Source organism: Pseudophryne corroboree, chromosome 8 (genome assembly GCF_028390025.1).
Source record: "Pseudophryne corroboree isolate aPseCor3 chromosome 8, aPseCor3.hap2, whole genome shotgun sequence".
Classification (NCBI taxonomy): Eukaryota; Metazoa; Chordata; class Amphibia; order Anura; family Myobatrachidae; genus Pseudophryne; species Pseudophryne corroboree.
The window spans coordinates 51,445,088-51,464,699 of record NC_086451.1 but is presented as its reverse complement, the minus strand read 5'-3'; positions in this window follow the sequence as shown (position 1 = coordinate 51,464,699).

Genomic DNA, 19,612 nt, shown 5'->3' with positions numbered 1-19,612 from the left:
CACTATGTCTTCAGTAGCTGACTTCCTCACTGGTCCCTGCACCTTACAAATCACACCCTCTTTATTATACTGAATATACACATTTTACAAGTATCACACCCAGGATTAGAAACCACAACTTATTACATTGGAAGCAGACACATTACTAATGGAGATATTTGCTCCTGTATAGGAAATATGAGAATTTTAACTATATGAAGATACTTCTCTGACAATTACACATAATTTCATATGGTCAGAATTCTCATGCTTCCTCTACAGGAGCAAATAGCTCTATCAGTAAAGTGTCTGCTGTTAGTGTAACAGGTCATGGGTTCTAATCCTGGGTATGACTGCTAAGAAATGTGTGATTTAAAATAAAAGACAATTAAATGTATAAATACAGTATATACATTTTTTCAGAACACTCCACACACACACACACACACACACACACACACACACACACACACACACACACACACACACACACACACACACACACACACATAAATATATACGCACACATACATACATATATTTATCTTAATATAGGGGGGCACCAATATTTATCTTGCTTCCGGGCAACTGTGACGAACTTACGCCACTGATAGGGTTAGGGTATTAGGGGTTAGATAGAAGGGTTAGCTTAATATCCTCAGCCAACATGATGCATCACTGCGCTCTCAGTCCACATTATGCCTCACAGCAGTCCACATTATGCCTCACAGCGCCCTCAGTCCACATTATGCCTCATAGTGCCCACAGTCCACATTATGACTCACAGTGCCCTCAGTCCACATTATACATCATTGTGCCCTCAGTCCACATTATGCCTCACAGCACCCTCAGTCCACATTATGCCTCATAGTGCCCACAGTCTACATTATGCCTCATAGTGCCCTCAGTCCACATTATGTCTCATAGTGCCCTCAGTCCACATTATGCCTCACAGCGCCCTCAGTCCACATTATGCCTCACAGTGCCCTCAGTCCACATTATGCCTCATAGTGCCCTCAGTCCACATTATACATCATTGTGCCCTCAGTCCACATTATGCCTCACAGTGCCCTCAGTCCACATTATGCATCATTGTGCCCTCACTCCACATTATGCCTCACAGCGCCCTCAGTCCACATTATGCATCACTGCGCTCTCAGTCCACATTATGCCTCATAGCGCCCTCAGTTCACATTATACATCACTGCGCCCTCAGTCCACATTATGCCTCATAGTGCCCTCAGTCCACATTATGGCTCACAGCGCCCTCAGTCCACATTATGCCTCACAGCACCCTCAGTCCACATTATGCCTCATAGTGCCCACAGTCTACATTATGCCTCATAGTGCCCACAGTCTACATTATGCCTCATAGTGCCCTCAGTCCACATTATGCCTCACAGTGCCCTCAGTCCACATTATGCCTCATAGTGCCCTCAGTCCAAATTATAGATCATTGTGCCCTCAGTCCACATTATGCCTCACAGTGCCCTCAGTCCACATTATGCATCATTGTGCCCTCAGTCCACATTATGCATCATTGTGCCCTCAGTCCACATTATGCCTCACAGTGCCCTCAGTCCACATTATGCATCATTGTGCCCTCAGTTCACATTATGTCTCACAGCGCCCTCAGTCCACATTATACATCATTGTGCCCTTAGTCCACATTATGCCTCGTAGTGCCCTCAGTCCACATTATGCCTCACAGCACTCTCAGTCCACATTATGCCTCATAGTGCCCTCAGTCCACATTATGCCTCACAGCGCCCTCAGTCCACATTATGCCTCATAGTGCCCTCAGTCCACATTATACATCATTGTGCCCTCAGTCCACATTATGCCTCACAGTGCCCTCAGTCCACATTATGCATCATTGTGCCCTCAGTCCACATTATGCCTCACAGCGCCCTCAGTCCACATTATGCATCACTACGCTCTCAGTCCACATTATGCCTCATAGCGCCCTCAGTTCACATTATACATCACTGCGGCCTAAGTCCACATTATGCCTCATAGTGCCCTCAGTCCACATTATGGCTCACAGCGCCCTCAGTCCACATTATGCCTCACAGCACCCTCAGTCCACATTATGCCTCATAGTGCCCACAGTCTACATTATGCCTCATAGTGCCCACAGTCTACATTATGCCTCATAGTGCCCTCAGTCCACATTATGCCTCACAGTGCCCTCAGTCCACATTATGCCTCATAGTGCCCTCAGTCCACATTATAGATCATTGTGCCCTCAGTCCACATTATGCCTCACAGTGCCCTCAGTCCACATTATGCATCATTGTGCCCTCAGTCCACATTATGCCTCACAGTGCCCTCAGTCCACATTATGCATCATTGTGCCCTCAGTTCACATTATGTCTCACAGCGCCCTCAGTCCACATTATACATCATTGTGCCCTCAGTCCACATTATGCCTCGTAGTGCCCTCAGTCCACATTATGCCTCACAGCACTCTCAGTCCACATTATGCCTCATAGTGCCCTCAGTCCACATTATGCCTCACAGCGCCCTCAGTCCACATTATGCCTCATAGTGCCCTCAGTCCACATTATGCCTCATAGTGCCCTCATTCCACATTATGCCTCCCAGTGCTCTCAGTCCACATTATGCCTCATAGTGCCCTCAGTCCACATTATGCCTCAGTGCCCTCAGTCCACACTATGCATCATTGTGTCCTCATTCCACATTATGCCTCCCAGTGCTCTCAGTCCACATTATGCCTCATAGTGCCCTCATTCCACATTATGCCTCCCAGTGCTCTCAGTCCACATTATGCCTCATAGTGCCCTCAGTCCACATTATGCCTCATAGTGCCCTCAGTCCACATTATGCCTCATAGTGCCCTCAGTCCACATTATGTCTCACAGCGCCCTCAGTCCACATTATGCATCATACTGCCCTCAGTCGACATTATGCATCACAGTGCCCTCAGTCCACATTATGTCTCATAGTGCCCTCAGTCCACATTATGCATCACAGCGCCCTCAGTCCACATTATGCATCACTGCGCTCTCAGTCCACATTATGCATCACAGCACCCTCAGTCCACATTATGCCTCACAGCGCCCTCAGTCCACATTATGCCTCATAGTGCCCTCAGTCCACATTATGCCTCATAGTGCCCTCATTCCACATTATGCCTCCCAGTGCTCTCAGTCCACATTATGCCTCATAGTGCCCTCAGTCCACATTATGCCTCAGTGCCCTCAGTCCACACTATGCATCATTGTGCCCTCATTCCACATTATGCCTCCCAGTGCTCTCAGTCCACATTATGCCTCATAGTGCCCTCATTCCACATTATGCCTCCCAGTGCTCTCAGTCCACATTATGCCTCATAGTGCCCTCAGTCCACATTATGCCTCATAGTGCCCTCAGTCCACATTATGCCTCATAGTGCCCTCAGTCCACATTATGTCTCACAGCGCCCTCAGTCCACATTATGCATCATACTGCCCTCAGTCGACATTATGCATCACAGTGCCCTCAGTCCACATTATGTCTCATAGTGCCCTCAGTCCACATTATGCATCACAGCGCCCTCAGTCCACATTATGCATCACTGCGCTCTCAGTCCACATTATGCATCACAGCACCCTCAGTCCACATTATGCATCACAGCGCCCTCAGTCCACATTATGCATCACTGCGCTCTCAGTCCACATTATGCATCACAGCGCTCTCAGTCCACATTATGCCTCACAGCGCCCTCAGTCCACATTATGCCTCACAGTGCCCTCAGTCCACATTATGCCTCATAAGGCTGTCCTGGGGAAGGCATAAATCAACAGATACACATATAAAGGACACAGAGATGCAGACAGATATAGGGAGGGAGAAGGAAGGACAAAGAGGAATGTGCGATACAGGAACACAAACAAAACTACAATCAAATGCACATGCTATTATATACTATATGACCCTTCCACATGCTCTTTATGTGCTATCAGACTCATCCACATGCTCTTTATGTCATTAGAACCCTTCACATGCCTGTCATATGCAAACTCCTCCAAATGCCCATTATGCCATCAGCCCTTCCACATTCAATGAAACTCTTTCATATACCCCCTTAATGCCCTTTATAATCCCCCTTTAGTACTGGAGCCCAGGGACTTTCCTTGTTCTGTTCCTCACTATAGTGCCCTCTGCCCGCTTGTCTGCTGTCCAGTGCCACTATGAGTGACCTCCTCGCATTATGGGGGTAATTCAGAGTTGATCGCAGCAGCAAATTTATTAGCAGATGGGCAAAACCATGTGCACTGCAGGTGTGGCAGATATAACATGTGCAGAGAGAATTAGATTTGGGTGGGTTATTTTGTTTCTGTGCAGGGTAAATACTGTCTGCTTTATTTTTACTCTGCAATTTCGATTTCAGTTTTACACACCCCACCCAAATCTAACTCTCTCTGCACATGTTATATCTGCCCCACCTGCAGTGCACATGGTTTTGTCCAACCGCTGTCAAATTTGCTGCTGCGATCAACTCTGAATTACGCCCTATGTGGATGAGGAGGTTACATGATGGGCCAGGCTGCAGCCCCTCACCGACGCAACGGCACAACCGGGCCTAGCCTGCATCTTTTCCCAGCTAGGAGCCAGCCACCCAGCCCCTGCAGTAAAGTGATATTCGCCTATTATACCGCACCAACTCGTGGGCCAGTATACTGCTGCTTGCGGGCCACCAGAGAGATAGGAATGACTTAAACCATTGTAGTAATCCACGATGAAGATGGGAAACAGAGGTGTCTACAGGAAGACAGTGTTTCTATTAACCATCATCATTGTCATCCATACTAAATATTCTAGTGACCAGACTGTGCACAGGTTTATACATTAGCCACCATTAGGCAGATCTATTAAGCCTGAAGAAGGGATAAAGCATACCTCCCAACTTTCTGTTGTTGTGGAGCGGGACACTCGCGCGGCGAAGCCGTGCGTGCTCCCGAAAAGGGGGTGTGGCCTATGGAAAAGGGGTCTGGCTTCGCGGAGGACCCGCGATCGCGAGCCACGGCCCCGTTTTCATCACTGAGGGGGCATGCCCAGCGCTCTGTGAGCAGCTGGCATGCTCCCTCTCCCTCTGACTCCACTGAATAGACGCTGTGCGCATGCGCACAGTGTCTATTCACCTCTGCTCTGCTAAGCAGAGCAGCGATTGACAGAGCCTCCCAACTGACCCCCCCCACCGCGGGACACTGTGGCCCGCGGGTGGGACAGTGGGACAGTCACCAAAAACCGGGACTGTCCCGCAAAAATCGGGACAGTTGGGAGGTATGGATAAAGAAGTGATAAGTACAAGGTGATAATGCACCATCCAATCAGCTCCTGTCATTTTTTAAAATACATAATGATTGGCTGGTGCGTTATCACCTTGCACTTATCACTGCTCTATCACATCTTTATCCCTTCTCCAGGTTAATACATCTGCCCCCATATTAGGAACATCTTTATACTCTAGCCCAGTGGTTTCCAAACTTTTTTGAATCATGGCGCCCTAGAATATCAGAATTTTTTTCACGGCACCCCAAGGCCAAAAATTTCTTATTGAGAGATTTAGAAAGAAATATTACATTAAGTAGATCGCGTTTATATGTCATCCTTAGGGTCAGTTGTGTGGTGAGGGACAAGATTTGCTTCTGTTTGGCCACATATTTTATGACTGGCAGCCACCAGCACTGGTTTTGCCTATTATATTGACCATGAATAATTTGAATTGGTCCTGGACCACCAACCCAGGGCACCCCTGCAAGTGTCCCGAGGCACCCCAGGGAGCCACGGCACACAGTTTGGGAACCTCTGCTCTAGCCCATTGGTTACTAAACTTTATTGAATCATGACGCCCTAAGGTATCAGAATTGTTTATCCCAGAACTCCTAGGCCAAAAGTTTCTTATTGTGAAATTCAGAAAAAAATATAGGATTTTAAATACCTACCGGTAAATCCTTTTCTCGTAGTCCATAAGGGATATAGGGGACACATTAGTACGATGGGTATAGACGGGGTCCAAAGGAGCCAGTGCACTTTAAATTTCTTCCACTGGGTGTGCTGGCTCCTCCCCTCTATGCCCCTTCCAACAGGCAAGTATAGGTAAAACAGTGCCCGAAGGAGAAATGACATACTTGAGAGAAGGAACATAACAACGAGAAGTGTGGTGAGATTTATACACCAATACATCATAACACAACAGGGCCAGCAACAGCTGGAAACGTAAACAGCAATGGCTGAACATGTAACATCTAAAAGAGAACCTGCAGAAACTCACCGCATAGATATTTGAAATCCTATTTTCTCTAGCATCCATAAGGGATACTGGGGACACATTATTACAATGGGGATATCCCAAAGCTTCCAGAACGGGCGGGAACATGCGGAGACATCTGCAGCACCGCCTGCCCAAACTGGGTATCCTCTTTGGCCAGGGTATCAAATTTGTAGAACTTCACAAAGGTGTTCTTCTCCGACCAGGTAGCGGCCTGGCACAGTTGCAAGGCCGAGACTCCACGGGCAGCCGCCCAGGAAGAGCCCACCGATCTAGTGGAGTGGGCCTTCAGAGATTTAGGAGCAGGTAAGGCTGCCGACACATAGGCCTGTTGGATAGTAAGTCGAATCCAACGAGCAATGGACTGCTTGGAAGCAAGGCAACCCTTTTTCTGCGCATCATAGAGCACGAACAAGGAATCCGTTTTTCTGATCCGAGCTGTACGCTTGATGTAGATCTTCAAGGCACACACAGCATCCAATGTCTCTGGAGGAGCAGAAGCGTCAGAACAGGACGGAATCACAATAGGTTGATTTAGATGAAACGTCTAAACAACCTTCAACAGGAACTGCTGTCTAGTCTGGAGCTCTGCTCTGTCCTCGTAAGAGACCAAGTACGGACTTTTAAACAATAAGGCCCCCAATTCTGAGACACGTCTAGTAGAAGCCAGGGCCAGTAACATCACCATCTTCCACGTGAGGTACTTGTCTTCTACCGTCATCAGAGGTTCAAACCAGGAGGACTGTAGAAATGTCAACACCACATCCAAATCCCAGGGTGCCGTAGGCAGCACAAAGGGAGGTAGTATGTGGAGTACTCCTTGCAAGAAGGTCTGAACTTCTGGCAACACTGTCAATTTCTTCTGAAAGAAAATGGAGAGAGCTGAAATCTGGACCTTAATGGAACCCAGACGTAAGCCCTTATCCACACCAGCCTGCAGGAAATGTCCCAAGTGAAACACTGCAGGCGGATACGTGCATTTCTTGCACCAAGAGACATACCTCCTCCAGATTTGATGATAGTGTCTTGACGTCACAGGTTTCCTGGCCTGAACCATGGTTGCAATAACCTTATTGGAAAGGCCCGTGAGCTAGGATGTTCCGCTCAACCTACATGCCATCAAACGAAGACGCCGTAAGTCCATGTAGACGAACGGTCCCTGTTGTAGAAGATCTCTTCTGAGTGGAAGAGGCCAAGGGTCTTCGACGAACATGTCCAGAAGATCCGCGTACCATGCTCTCCGGGGCAAGCAGAATTGCTTGTACTCCTTGACGCCGGATCCTCGGGATCAACGGAATCGGATGAAATATGTAGACAAAGGCGACGTCAGTGCATCCACTTTGCACGCCTGAGGGTCTCTGGTTCGCGAGCAATAGGAGTGAAGTTTCTTGTTGAGGCGAGACGCCATCATGTCGATGTGGGGATAACCCCACCGGTCAATGATCAGCTGAAACATTTGAGGATGTAGGTTCCACTTCCCTGAGTGGAGATAATGGCGACTCAGGAAGTCCGCTTCCCAGTTGTCTACTCCTGGAATGAAGATTACGGACAGTGCCATTGCATTTCTTTCTGCCCATAGGAGTATTCTTGATACTGTACTTCTCTCATGCAGACCCTGCTTTTTGTCCCTCCTTGTCGATAGATGTACGCCACAGCCGTGGTGTTGTCCGACAGTACCTGGATTGCTTGATCCCGGAGCAGAAGGGAGACCTGAATCAGGACATTGTAGATAGCCCGAAGTTCCAGGATGTTGATCAGAAGTAGGGCCTCTTTTGCAGACCACCTGCCTTGGAACTGCACACCTTGGGTGACAGCACCTCATCCTCGCATCGGTTGTGAAGAGAATCCAATCTTGAATTCCGAATCGTCAACCTTCTGGAAGACTGCAGCCACCACAGTAGTGAAATCCTGGCCCGGGGTGACAGTTGAATCATCCGATGCATCTGAGGATGGGAACTGGACCACTTGTTCACGATGTCCATTTGAAAAGGTCTGGCATGGAACCGTCCATACTGAATGGCCTCGTACGAGGCTACCATCTTTCCCAATAATCTTATGCAAAGATGAATGGAAACTCGAGTTGGTCGGAGAACCATGTGAACCATTTCCTGGAGTGTTCTCACTTTGTCCTCTGGGAGGAACACTTTATGCGCAACAGTATCCAGTAGCATTCCCAGAAACAGGAGCCGCTGCAACGGTTCCAGGTGGGACTTCTGTAGATTGAGGATCCACCAGTGGTGAGACAGAAGGTGTCTCGGGGGTCATTCCGAGTTGATCGTAGCTGTGCTAAATTTAGCACAGCTACGATCGTAAACTCAGACATGCGGGGGGACGCCCAGCACAGGGCTAGTCCGCCCCGCATGTCAGTGCCGGCCCCCCCGCACAAATACAAAAGCATCGCACAGAGGCGATGCCTTTGTATTTGAGGAGTAACTCCCGGCCAGCGCAGCTCCTGAGACGTCACCCAGCCACCGTGGCCCGCCCCTCCAATGGTCCGGCCACGCCTGCGTTGGCCGGACCGCTCCCCCTTAATGCCTAGCGACCGCCTCTGTCTCAGAGGTGATCGCTAGGTAACAAAAGCTGCCCTGCGCCGGCGCATTGCGGCGCCGGCTCATGCACAGTTCCAACCCGTTCGCTGCGCTGCGACAAACTGCAGCGAGCGATCGGGTCGGAATGACCCCTATAGTGCGATCTATATGGAGCAGAAGGATCTCCCTGGAACTCGCTTTTATCAGGACATCGTCCAGGTAAGGAACCACGTTGACCCCCTGGACTCTGAGCTGGAAGATAATTTCCGCCATCACCTTCGTGAACACCCTCAGAGGCCAAAGGGTAACGCCTGGAACTGGTAGTGATCGTTCACTGGTGCAAACCTCAGATAGGCCTGAGGAGGAGGCCAGATTGGGATATGGAGGTAGGCGTCCTTGATGTCCAGGGCCACTAGGAATTCCTGATGTTCCAGGCCTGTGATCACTGCTCTCAAAGATTCCATCATGAATTTGAAAACTTTCAGGTAACAATTCAAGGACTACAGATTCAAAATTGGCCTCAGAGACCCATCTGGTTTTGGCACAACGAACAGACTGGAGTAGTAACCTTTCCCTTGCTGTTGAAGGGGTACTGGAACAATGACTTGGGACTGGACTAACTTTGTGATGGCCTGTAGTATCGTAACACGCATATTTTCCAAAGCTGGTAAGCTTGATTTGAAAAAGCGTTGGGGAAGAGCATCGTCGGACTCCAGCTTGTAACCCTGAGAAATAAGGTCCCTTACCCAGGTGTCCTGGCAGGAACTTTCCCAGATATGGCTGAAGTGACGTAACCGGGCTCCCACCTCGAGATCCTCCCGGGGTGGTCGGGCACCATCATGCTGAGGTCTTTGCGGAAGCTGAACTGGTGCTCTGTTCTTGAGAGCCTGCGACTGCTGGTTTCTTAGGCTTACTTCTGGAGCCTCTAGCTGCATTTGATGCACCTCTGGCCCTAGAACGAAATCTGGTAGACCGAAAGGACTGAGTAGACGGTCCTGTGTAGGTACGTCTAGCAGGCGGAGCCCCTGAAGGAAGAAACGCAGATTTCCCAGCAGTAGCTTTGGAGATCCATGCGTCCAATTCGCCTACGAAAATCCATTCACCTGTAAAGATGTGGTCCTAGCATTAATATTGCCAATCTCTTTTAGGGAGTCACAGAGGACTCTTGCCATGTCCTGAATATTCTTTAGGAAAGTTACCGTAGTAACTAGGGTTATGTGACCCGAGAAACCCTCTTGAAAATGAGTATCCCAGGAGTAAATCGCATGTGTCATCCAACAACCTGCAATAACCGGTCTTTGAGATACACCTGCAGCAATGTAGATGGATTTCAGTGTAGCTTCAATTTTCCTATCCCCCGGCTCTTTTACTGTAAAGGATCCCGGAGCTGGGAGTACCGCCTTCTTAGAGAGGCGAGAGACTGAAACGTTTACAGCCGGAGAGTATGCAAAAACCGTTTTGACACCTGATATTTTTTATCTGGATTCTTCCTGGCCAACTTAAATAAATCATCTAATTCTTTAGAATCAGGAAATATGACAGTCAGTTTGTCTTGAGGGAGGAAAAACGACTGCTGATTTACAGCGTCCTCTAGAAGGTGCTTTAGCATATCCCTTATAGCTAAAATTAGGGGTTCAATACCCTGTGTAGGGGTGGAATCCCCACTTAAGAGATCTAAACCGTCCCCCTCATCCTGTATATCATCATTAGAATCTGATATAAGTGCAGGTAAAGCAAATTTTTATGCACCTGTGTAAGATGGGAGGGGGGGGGATTGGGGACATCAGCGCTGGCAGTTAGATCTGCTGCTGCTTTTTGCAGTTCTTGTGTTTTATTGGCATTGGCAGTGAGCTGGGATGACATATCAGACATCATAGTTTTGTTTTTTTTGCAAATAGTTTTTATTGAAGTTTCGAAATGATCATAAGAGAAGAAAAAACAAAACATAACAAAACAAAAGAAGACAGGAAGTTGCAAAAACATTTCTATATCATCTAGTACCATCAAAGAAACATCCTCTGGTGAAATTCAGTACCACGTAAAACAGAAAGACTCGTGAAGAGGGATATCCCTCATCCCCATATGCGTCTCGTCTCCAAAGAAAGAAATATAAACAAGGCATAAAGGAGTATGGTCAAATACATTTTGTGGATTACAACTTCTTGAAGCAAAAGAGAAGGAGTAGAAGTAGGAGAGGGAAGAAGGGTTGCGGGAGGTAGGGAGAAAAAGACAAGAATTAGGAGTAGTGTTACTCTCAATGTAGAGGAGTAAAAGGAAGGGAAGCGTAGAGAGACAAGGTTTGGGAAAGGGGGGGGGGGGGTTCTCCTCCTATCCTAAGGAGCTTTAGCCGTAATTTATATCATATAACTGCTGTAGGCATGGCGGATGGGTTTCTCTTAAAGAGAGGATTTGTGATGTGTTGTGGTTTTGTATTCCAGCCATGGGCTCCAAGTAGCTATGAAGGAAGTGTTTCTCATTTCCAAAGATAGTATAAGGTCTTCCATTGCCATATAGTGATCTAAGCGGGCCGTCCATTCACTCATAGTGGGGGGCACCGTTGATTTCCAGTGGACTGGAATCACTGCCTTAGAGGCGCTCAAGATATGGCGAAGTAGTGATTTCTTAAGCTGGTGTCTAGGTATACGCGTGTGATTTAATAACCAAAAACCCGGGCATAAGGGTAAGTCTTCCCCAAGGATAATGCTAGCTGTCTCCACCACCTTGCGCCAAAATGGTTGCAAAAGCGAGCATTCCCACCATATGTGTAGTGGGGTACCTAATGCGGTCCCGCATCTCCAGCACGTGTTGGGTACTCCAGGATAAATTTTTGCAAGGACATTTGGGCATCTATACCACCTTGTAAGTACCTTGTAGTGAGTTTCTAAGACTAGCACATTTGTAGTTAATGAGAAGGTATTTTTATAAACACCCTCCCAATCATCTGTGGTCACCAAACCCCCCAAGTCTAGCTCCCAGTCCCTGGCAAATTTTGGTTGGGAAGAAAATCTATGGTTCAAGATCCATTTGTAGAACGTAGAGAGAGTGTGTCTAGGGTATGTGTGGGAGAGGCACATCTGTTCAAATAGAGTCAGTGCTCGTATACCCTTTCCAGAAGAGCAAAAAGTCTGTAAATAATGTTTAATTTGGAGATATCTCCAGATTTCCTTATTGGGTAAATTCCATTTATTTTGCAGTTCGGGAAAAGGTATTATACCAGATGAGTCCAGCAGTTGGTTAGTTCTCAGGATGCCCCTTTCCTGCCACAGATAAAACGACAGGGAGTGACACCCTGGGGGGAACTCTGGATTCCCAAATAACGGTGAGAGTGGGGAGGGGTGTGTTGAAAGATGCGGGAGGGAGCGTAAAAGGCGCCAGCACGAAAAGATGGGGCCGGCTAGTGGGTGCAATACCTGGGGGACCTTAGAAAGCCAGGGGGAGTTCTGGTTAAGAGAGGGGAGAGAGGCCAGTTCAATGTCTACCCATTGTTTCCTGTGGAGTTCTCTACTCCACTCCATGACCCTCGTAAGGAGTACTGCATGGTAGTAGGATAGAAAGTGGGGGAGTTGAAGGCCTCCTTGATGTTTTCGTCTAAATAGGATCTCATGCTTAAATCGGGGTTTACGTCCCGCCCAAATGTAGTCTCTGATCTTTCGTTGTAGTAAGAGAAACCATGGTCGAGGGATAGTGACCGGCAGAGTTTGTAGTAGATAAAGAATTCTGGGCAAAATATTCATTTTGATAACCGCTATTCTCCCTATCCATGAGATTTTTTCCCCACCCCATTTGGAGAGGTCAGATTGAAGTTTTGATAGTAATGGGGGGAAATTTAATTGGTAAATCTGTGAAACATCCCTGTGTAGGATTACTCCTAGATATTTTAATTGTGTTGGGTGCCATGCAAAGGGCGAGATAGATTGTAGTACTTGGAGGCTGGTCTGGTCTAGTGTTAAATTCATTGCTGTAGATTTTGACAAATTAATTTTAAAATTGGAGAGAGTGCCAAAACGCTTGAACTCTTTAAGAAGGTTGGGTATAGAAGTCAAAGGATTAGAAATCACTGCAAGAAGGTCATCTGCAAACAGGGCAAGCTTGTACTCCTTCGTCCCCACCTGTAGCCCTGTGATGTCAACATTCTGGCGGATGGCCCTCGCCAGGGTCTCCATACATAGCACAAAAATGAGTGGTGACAGAGGACACCCCTGGCGAGTGCCATTGCGTATCTGGAACGGGTCTGATAATTCACCATTGATACGAACGCGAGCAGCGGGGCCGGAGTACAGGGCCCTAATTCTCTGGAGGCCTACCCTGCCCATGCCCATGTGCTCCAACACCCCCAGCAGGAAATCCCAGTCCACTCTGTCAAACGCTTTTTCTGCGTCTGTTGAGAGGAGAATGGAGGGGGATTTACAAGTTGATGCGTAATAAATTAAATCCAGCACCTTCGTGGTGTTGTCCCTGGCCTCGCGGCCCGGAACGAAACCCACCTGGTCCGAGTGTATTAATTTTGGGAGTAAGAGTTTTAATCGATTCGCCATTAATTTGGCGAAAAGCTTCAGGTCCACATTTAGCAGGGAAATGGGTCTATAGCTGGAACATTGTGACGGGTCTTTGCCCTCCTTATGCATCACTGTGATATGTGCTAACATAGACTGGGGGGAGAAGAGGGACTGGTCTGAAACCTGATTAAAGGCTCTAAGCATCAGAGGTAGCAAAACATCCCCAAATGTCTTATAATATGCTAAAGAGAAGCCGTCAGGGCCCGGACTCCTGCCATTCGGGGTGGCTTTGACAGCCTCTTCAAGCTCTGCCAGAGTATAGGGGTTCTCAAGTGACTCAACTTCTTCAAGTGTAAGAGTGGGGAAGTTAATTTCACGTAAAAACTCTGCAATAGAGGCCTTTCGGGAGAGGTCAGATTCTGCCTCCGTGGGGCCTCTTAGATTGTATAACTGGGTGTAATAGTGTCGGAAGGCTGCTGCTATCTCAGTCGTGGTGTGTTGTGTTGTTCCCGTATGCGTTTTTACTTTAGGTATAAACGCTGCCGCGCGCTGGGCCTGGAGAGCCCGCGCCAGCAGCTTCCCAGGCTTGTTCCCCCACAGAAAATAACGACTACGGCATTTCCTAGCTTCTAACTTCAATTTGTGGGACATAAGCGAGTCCAATTCCTTCCGCGCCTTTAGTAGTGATTGTAGGTTGTCATCAGACATGTTAGATTTATGGAGAAGTTCTAAGGCTTGAATTTTTTGTACCAAGGCCTCCCGTGCCGCCATATGTTGTCTTTTCCTATGGGCGCCCAGTTGAATAAGTTTTCCCCTTATTACACATTTATGGGCCTCCCAAACTACCACTTTGGAGATTCCCTCTGTGTCATTAACTTCGATATAGTTGGCTATAGCCTCTCTGATCTGCTGCTGGCAACCGGGATCCCGGATGACCATCTCGTTTAGTCTCCACGTGTAGGAGTTCGGGCGGGCAGGGGACAGACGTATCCCCAAAGAGACAGGAGCATGGTCTGTCCAGGACATGTTGCCCACAGCAGATGCCTCAGCCAGGTGCAAAAATCTATGCGGGATAAATAAGTAGTCAATCCTAGTGTAAGTATTGTGAGGGTGTGAATAAAAGGTAAAATCTCGAGTGGAGGGGTGTTGTATCCTCCAGACATCTATGAGTTGAAAGTTATGTAGTATCCTCCTAACTCTACGGTGCAATTTGTCCGAATACCTAGGGGAGGGGTTGGAGGAGTCTAGTCTGGGTTCCAATGACCAGTTTAAATCCCCGCCAAAGAGCAGGACCCCATTAATGTGTGGTTGGGCTTGTGTGAGAACTCTTTCCAAGAAGCCCGGCTGTATCTTGTTGGGGGCATAAACATTAAGAAAGGTAAAGGCTCTATTGGCGATAGTGCAGTTTATAAGGAGAGCCCTGCCAGGGACAAGTTTATGGCAAACAACGTCTGCCAGGGCGACATGTCTGGCAAATAGGATCGCTACCCCCAGAGTCTTACCCTCCACGTTATTTGAGAAATACCCTGTAGGGAAGTCTCGATTCCCGAGAGAGGGGGCCACCCCTTCTTTAAAGTGGGTTTCTTGCACAAAGGCAACGTCTGCTTTCTCGGCTTTCAATTCTCGTAAGGCCCTTGACCTCTTCTCAGGAATGTTGAGTCCCCGGGCATTAATAGAAACTACTTTTAGTAACGCCATTTACCTGTTCCAAAAAGAAATAGTAAGTCTGGTCTGACACCGGTCCCATCGGCATAGGGTAGGGCTTGGGCGTTGGAGTGCCTAGGTAGTTTTGGGAAGGAGGAGAGAACCTGAAGAAGAGAAGGGGAGAAAGTAGCGGACAGAGGAAGAACAATAGAACAGAAAAGCGAAACAATATAGAACATTTGAACAAATGAAAACATAACACCGCTCCTGGTGAAACGAACGACGGGGACAATGTTCCCGTCGATCGTACCAGGACCAAACATTGCGGTGTAAGTGGGGTAACAAGGGAGGGACGGATCGGCCCTCCAACACGGACTGTGTCAGTGTAACATAATTAACGACCACGATAATATGAACATTGCATGTCGCAACAATAAGGGCAATACTGTAACCGAACTATGGTAATGCAGTCAAGACCGTGACAAAGTTGCTTCTGTCTCCCTCTATTCGGGGAACTGAGTGGCCATGTCTCTCGGGCATGATGTGACTATCAAACATAGAGACGGTGACCCGGGAGGCATCGTGTCCCTCAACCTCAGGGTGCCTCAAGGGAGGGAGTCTTTCTGTAGGAGCCGTGGTCCCTCCCGCAGTGACTCGACATATTGAAGCAGTCCTCTTTATTCCAATCAAACGTGGGTAGTGAGAGAAAGATGCCACTCCAAAGGTGGGGTGATTAGGTCTTCGTAGCCGAGTAGGATGATGAAGATGACGGGGACGGAAGGGAGCGGTTCCGTTTCTGTGCTGCTGAGGGGGATCCCACGGTTTGGAAAGGCATATCAGCCTGGGGCGGTTGGGGGGGGCGAATCCTCGAGCCTACGGATTGCCAATCGGGGACCAGTACTGGGTCAATAGATAGGGTGGAGCAGAAGGGGGTTACATCCTCAGGGGTCCTGATCGTTGCAGACCGGCCATCATTAGTTGCTGTGATGCTGAAGGGAAATCCCCATCTGTATTTGATGTTGTTTTTGCGAAGGGCATCTGTTAGTGGTTTTAATTGACGTCTAGACTGTAGGGTGTGACCAGAAAGGTCCTGGAAGACCTGAATAGGTGAGCCGTTGAAGTCTAGGTCACCGGCGTTACGAAGTTTCCTGATTATTTCTTCTTTTTGGCTGTAGTAGTGTAGACGGCAAATAATGTCTCTTGGACGGTCGGACTGCAAGCCTCTGGGGCGCAGTGCTCTGTGTGCCCTGTCGAAGATGATGGGGTCGTTCGGGTCGGTTTCCAGGACTGCACCAAAGATCTTATTCAGGGCATCCGGGATGCTTTGCTGTGGTATGTCTTCAGGGATGCCCCTCACCCGCAAGTTGTTTCTACGACCCCTGTTGTCTATATCATCAAGATGGTCGTGCAACTTCTGAATCTCCTCCGCTTGAAGTCTGATAGTATCCACCAATGCGTGTTGAAAAGCGTTGGAGTCCTCTCCCCTGGTCTCCAATATTTCAATGCGAGAGCCCAGCTGAGTCAGTTCCGACCGGAGTGAGGACACCTCAGAGTGGACCACATCCCGCAGTTTACTCTCCAAAGATGTAAAGTCCGCTTTAGTGGGCAGAGTCTGCAGGAGGGCGAGTACCTTCTGCATGTCCTGCTGTCCAGCGGGGCTTCTATCTGGTGTAATCACCCTGGGTTCACCTTGCTTCTCCAACCTCTCAGCATGTGCCGGAGAGGAAGGCGTCGATGGAGTCGCCATATCTGTATCTTTCCGGAGATTGAGAAACCTTCTTAAATCTGTGCGGGGGGTGACGTCAGACTGGCAAGCAGGGGTTTTTACTCCCCTACGTCTCCTGCGGCTCATGGGTGGCAGGAAGGGGGTTTGGGCGTCGGAGCCTGCACGGCCAGTACTGGAGCAGGGGTGTCGGGCGACCCAGTACTTCAGGTCATACCTTGATTACTCCCCCGGACCCGTATCCCAGGGCTTGGGGCTGATATTCACAAATCCCTATGTCGCCACCTTGTAGAAGAGAGTGTCATATGCAGTGGTGAGTGCGTTCGGTAAGTCGCTTAATTACAGACATACCTGGGTGGATGCGTTATCATGTCGGACCTAGCGAGAGACTGCAGAGTCCGCAAGACAGATCTGTGGTCGTTTGGGTGATAGAACGTGTCAGAAGGCGTCAGCCGGCCTCCCTCGAGACGGCCCTACATGGCGGCAGGAGGAGGCATCTATTTCCTTTTGAGTGGAGACTTGCTGATCGCACTGCGGTGAATTTTCATAGGCAAGGTGCTTTGTTATAATACAGACAAGTATAACAATAGGAGAGGTGAGATGAGATGTGACAAGGATCCACAAGGGGGAGCCTCTCTTCTCTATGTCAGGCTAAGAATGTGCATTCAGGGTTAGGCTGGAGTTCTGTGTCGGCAGCTCCCTTCCCCGACACCTTAGTTGGCCGCAGGGCTAGAAATCCCCCTAGTTCAGCAACTCTTAATGTGGGTGCTTTTCCAGGTGACTGCCAGGATCCAAAATGGCGCCGCCAGGTCACTCACTGCAGGTGCCTGTATGCCCCATGTATATATATAGACCCCACTTACGGGGTACACTCAGTGGTGGCAGTGGCTTGGGTCTCCGAAGCCCAGGAGGGGTCCCAGGAGACTCGCTGTGTGCAGCGGCGGCCGCGCTCGGCCCCGGCAGCGGCACCACGTGACCGGCGCCTCTCGCAGCAAGCTGACCGCCGGGTACACGGGGGACCGCCGCACCGAGCGGCACGGCCAGGGAGAGACTCACCTAGAACAGATGTGGAGTGGTGAGTGGTGTAGGGGCTTCAGGGGTAATGCGGACGGCTCCTTCTCGGCCCTCCGCCGCAGGGCACCGAACTTCCGGTCCGCGGCTGCTCCGAGCGCGAGGTCCCGGCTCCAGCAAGCAGGGTAGGCCGCAACCCGCACGGGTACAGGGGGCACCCGCCGGCTCCGCAACCACCCTGGTCGATGCTTGGGGGGCCCGGGCAGATAGATAGGGGGTGATAATTCCCCGAGTACTAGTACAATTTAGCAGTTAAAACTGCTACTATCTCAGGAGCTCGTGTGCTGCACAGCCTCCTGCATCCACGACCAGGCCACGCCCCCGACATCATAGTTTTGATAGCTACCAGCCAGGTGGGCTCATGACTCTCTCTCTCATGGTCCTCAGCATTTTGTGAGGATTGACTACACTGCTCACATGATATGGAATCAGATGAGAGAGGGGAGAAAATCTTGTATGACACACACTGCATAACTTTTGTTTTACCATTATGAAAACACACAGTACACATACAACAACAGACTGATAACAATGCAAGCCTGCCCTACTGCATGTGAGAGGAGACACAGATAAGAGAGGACCCAGCACACACCACGCTGCAGAGCCCCAGTGAGGTTGTCAGCATTTTACTCTAACAGTGAGAACTGTTTTTACAATATAAATTCCTCAGGGGAATTAATCTGTGCACAAATAGCGGCTCTCCCCCTAACTAAACACCCTGTGCCAGTGATCCAGCGTGTGACAGTCTGGAGGAGATGTGTAAGGCTGCTGCTGCTTATGCAGAGGAAGGCGCCACAATGCAGCTGAGCCCTTTCTGATGTAGCTCCGCCCCTCGTAATTGCGCCAGAGCTACCTAAATATTTTTATACTGGCCCTGTCTCCTAAACCTTCTGTAGCTATACATGAATGCTAGGTACAGCCATCGGTTGCCAGTCTCACGCAGGGGCTATAGCGGGTCCCCCCCAGGAGGGACCCATATGCCTCACCCACGCTGCTGCCACACCAAGAACCAGGGGACCCCCCTAGCGGGGCCCCCGGTGTGTACTCACCACTGACGATCACCTTCAGGCTATGTTAGGGGTGTGCGGCGTGCTGCAGTTGCGACAGCCAAGGCGCAGTGCCCCGCTGAACAAACAACCCCTCAGGATGGTGGTCCTACAGCGGGGAAGCGGCTCTGCACCTCAAGAGGCCGGTGACCGTCCCCCCCCCCCCCCCCCCCTAACTCCCACGGCACAGGTATGCTGTTGCCTAAACAGCATACCGAAAAAAACAAAAGTTTAAAATAAATTGAAGAAAAACTCTGGAGCTAGCTGAGTGTGCATCATCTCCTGAGGGCACTTTTTTCTAAACTGCCTGTAGGATGGGGCATAGAAGGGAGGAGCCAGCACACCCAGTGGAAGAAATTTAAAGTGCACTGGCTCCTTTGGACCCAGCCTATACCCATCGTACTAAGGTGTCCCCAATATCCCTTATGGATGCTAGATAAATTAATTTAGTAAATTGTGTTTATATGTCATCCTTAGGGTCAGTTATGTGGTGAGGGACAGGATTTGTTTCTATTTGTCCATATATGTTATGAGTGGCAGCCACTAGCACTGGTTTGCATGTTACATTGATCATAAATTGGTCCTGGACCACCAGCTCAGGGCACCCCTGCAAGTTCCCCATGGGAACCAGTTCTCCAGCCAAACAATTGTGGAATGACTGGTTGTTTGAAATCATCCCGGGCTCGGTGTTAGACATTGGATAGTCACAAGAACAGTCACATGTTCATATACTAGTCATTGAGAATCTTGTATGGGGAGCAGTCAGAGACCGACGGTGGTTAGGTTTAGGTGCCACCAGTGTGTGTTAGGTTGCAGCGGGGCGGGGGGGGGGGGGGGGGGGGGAGGAT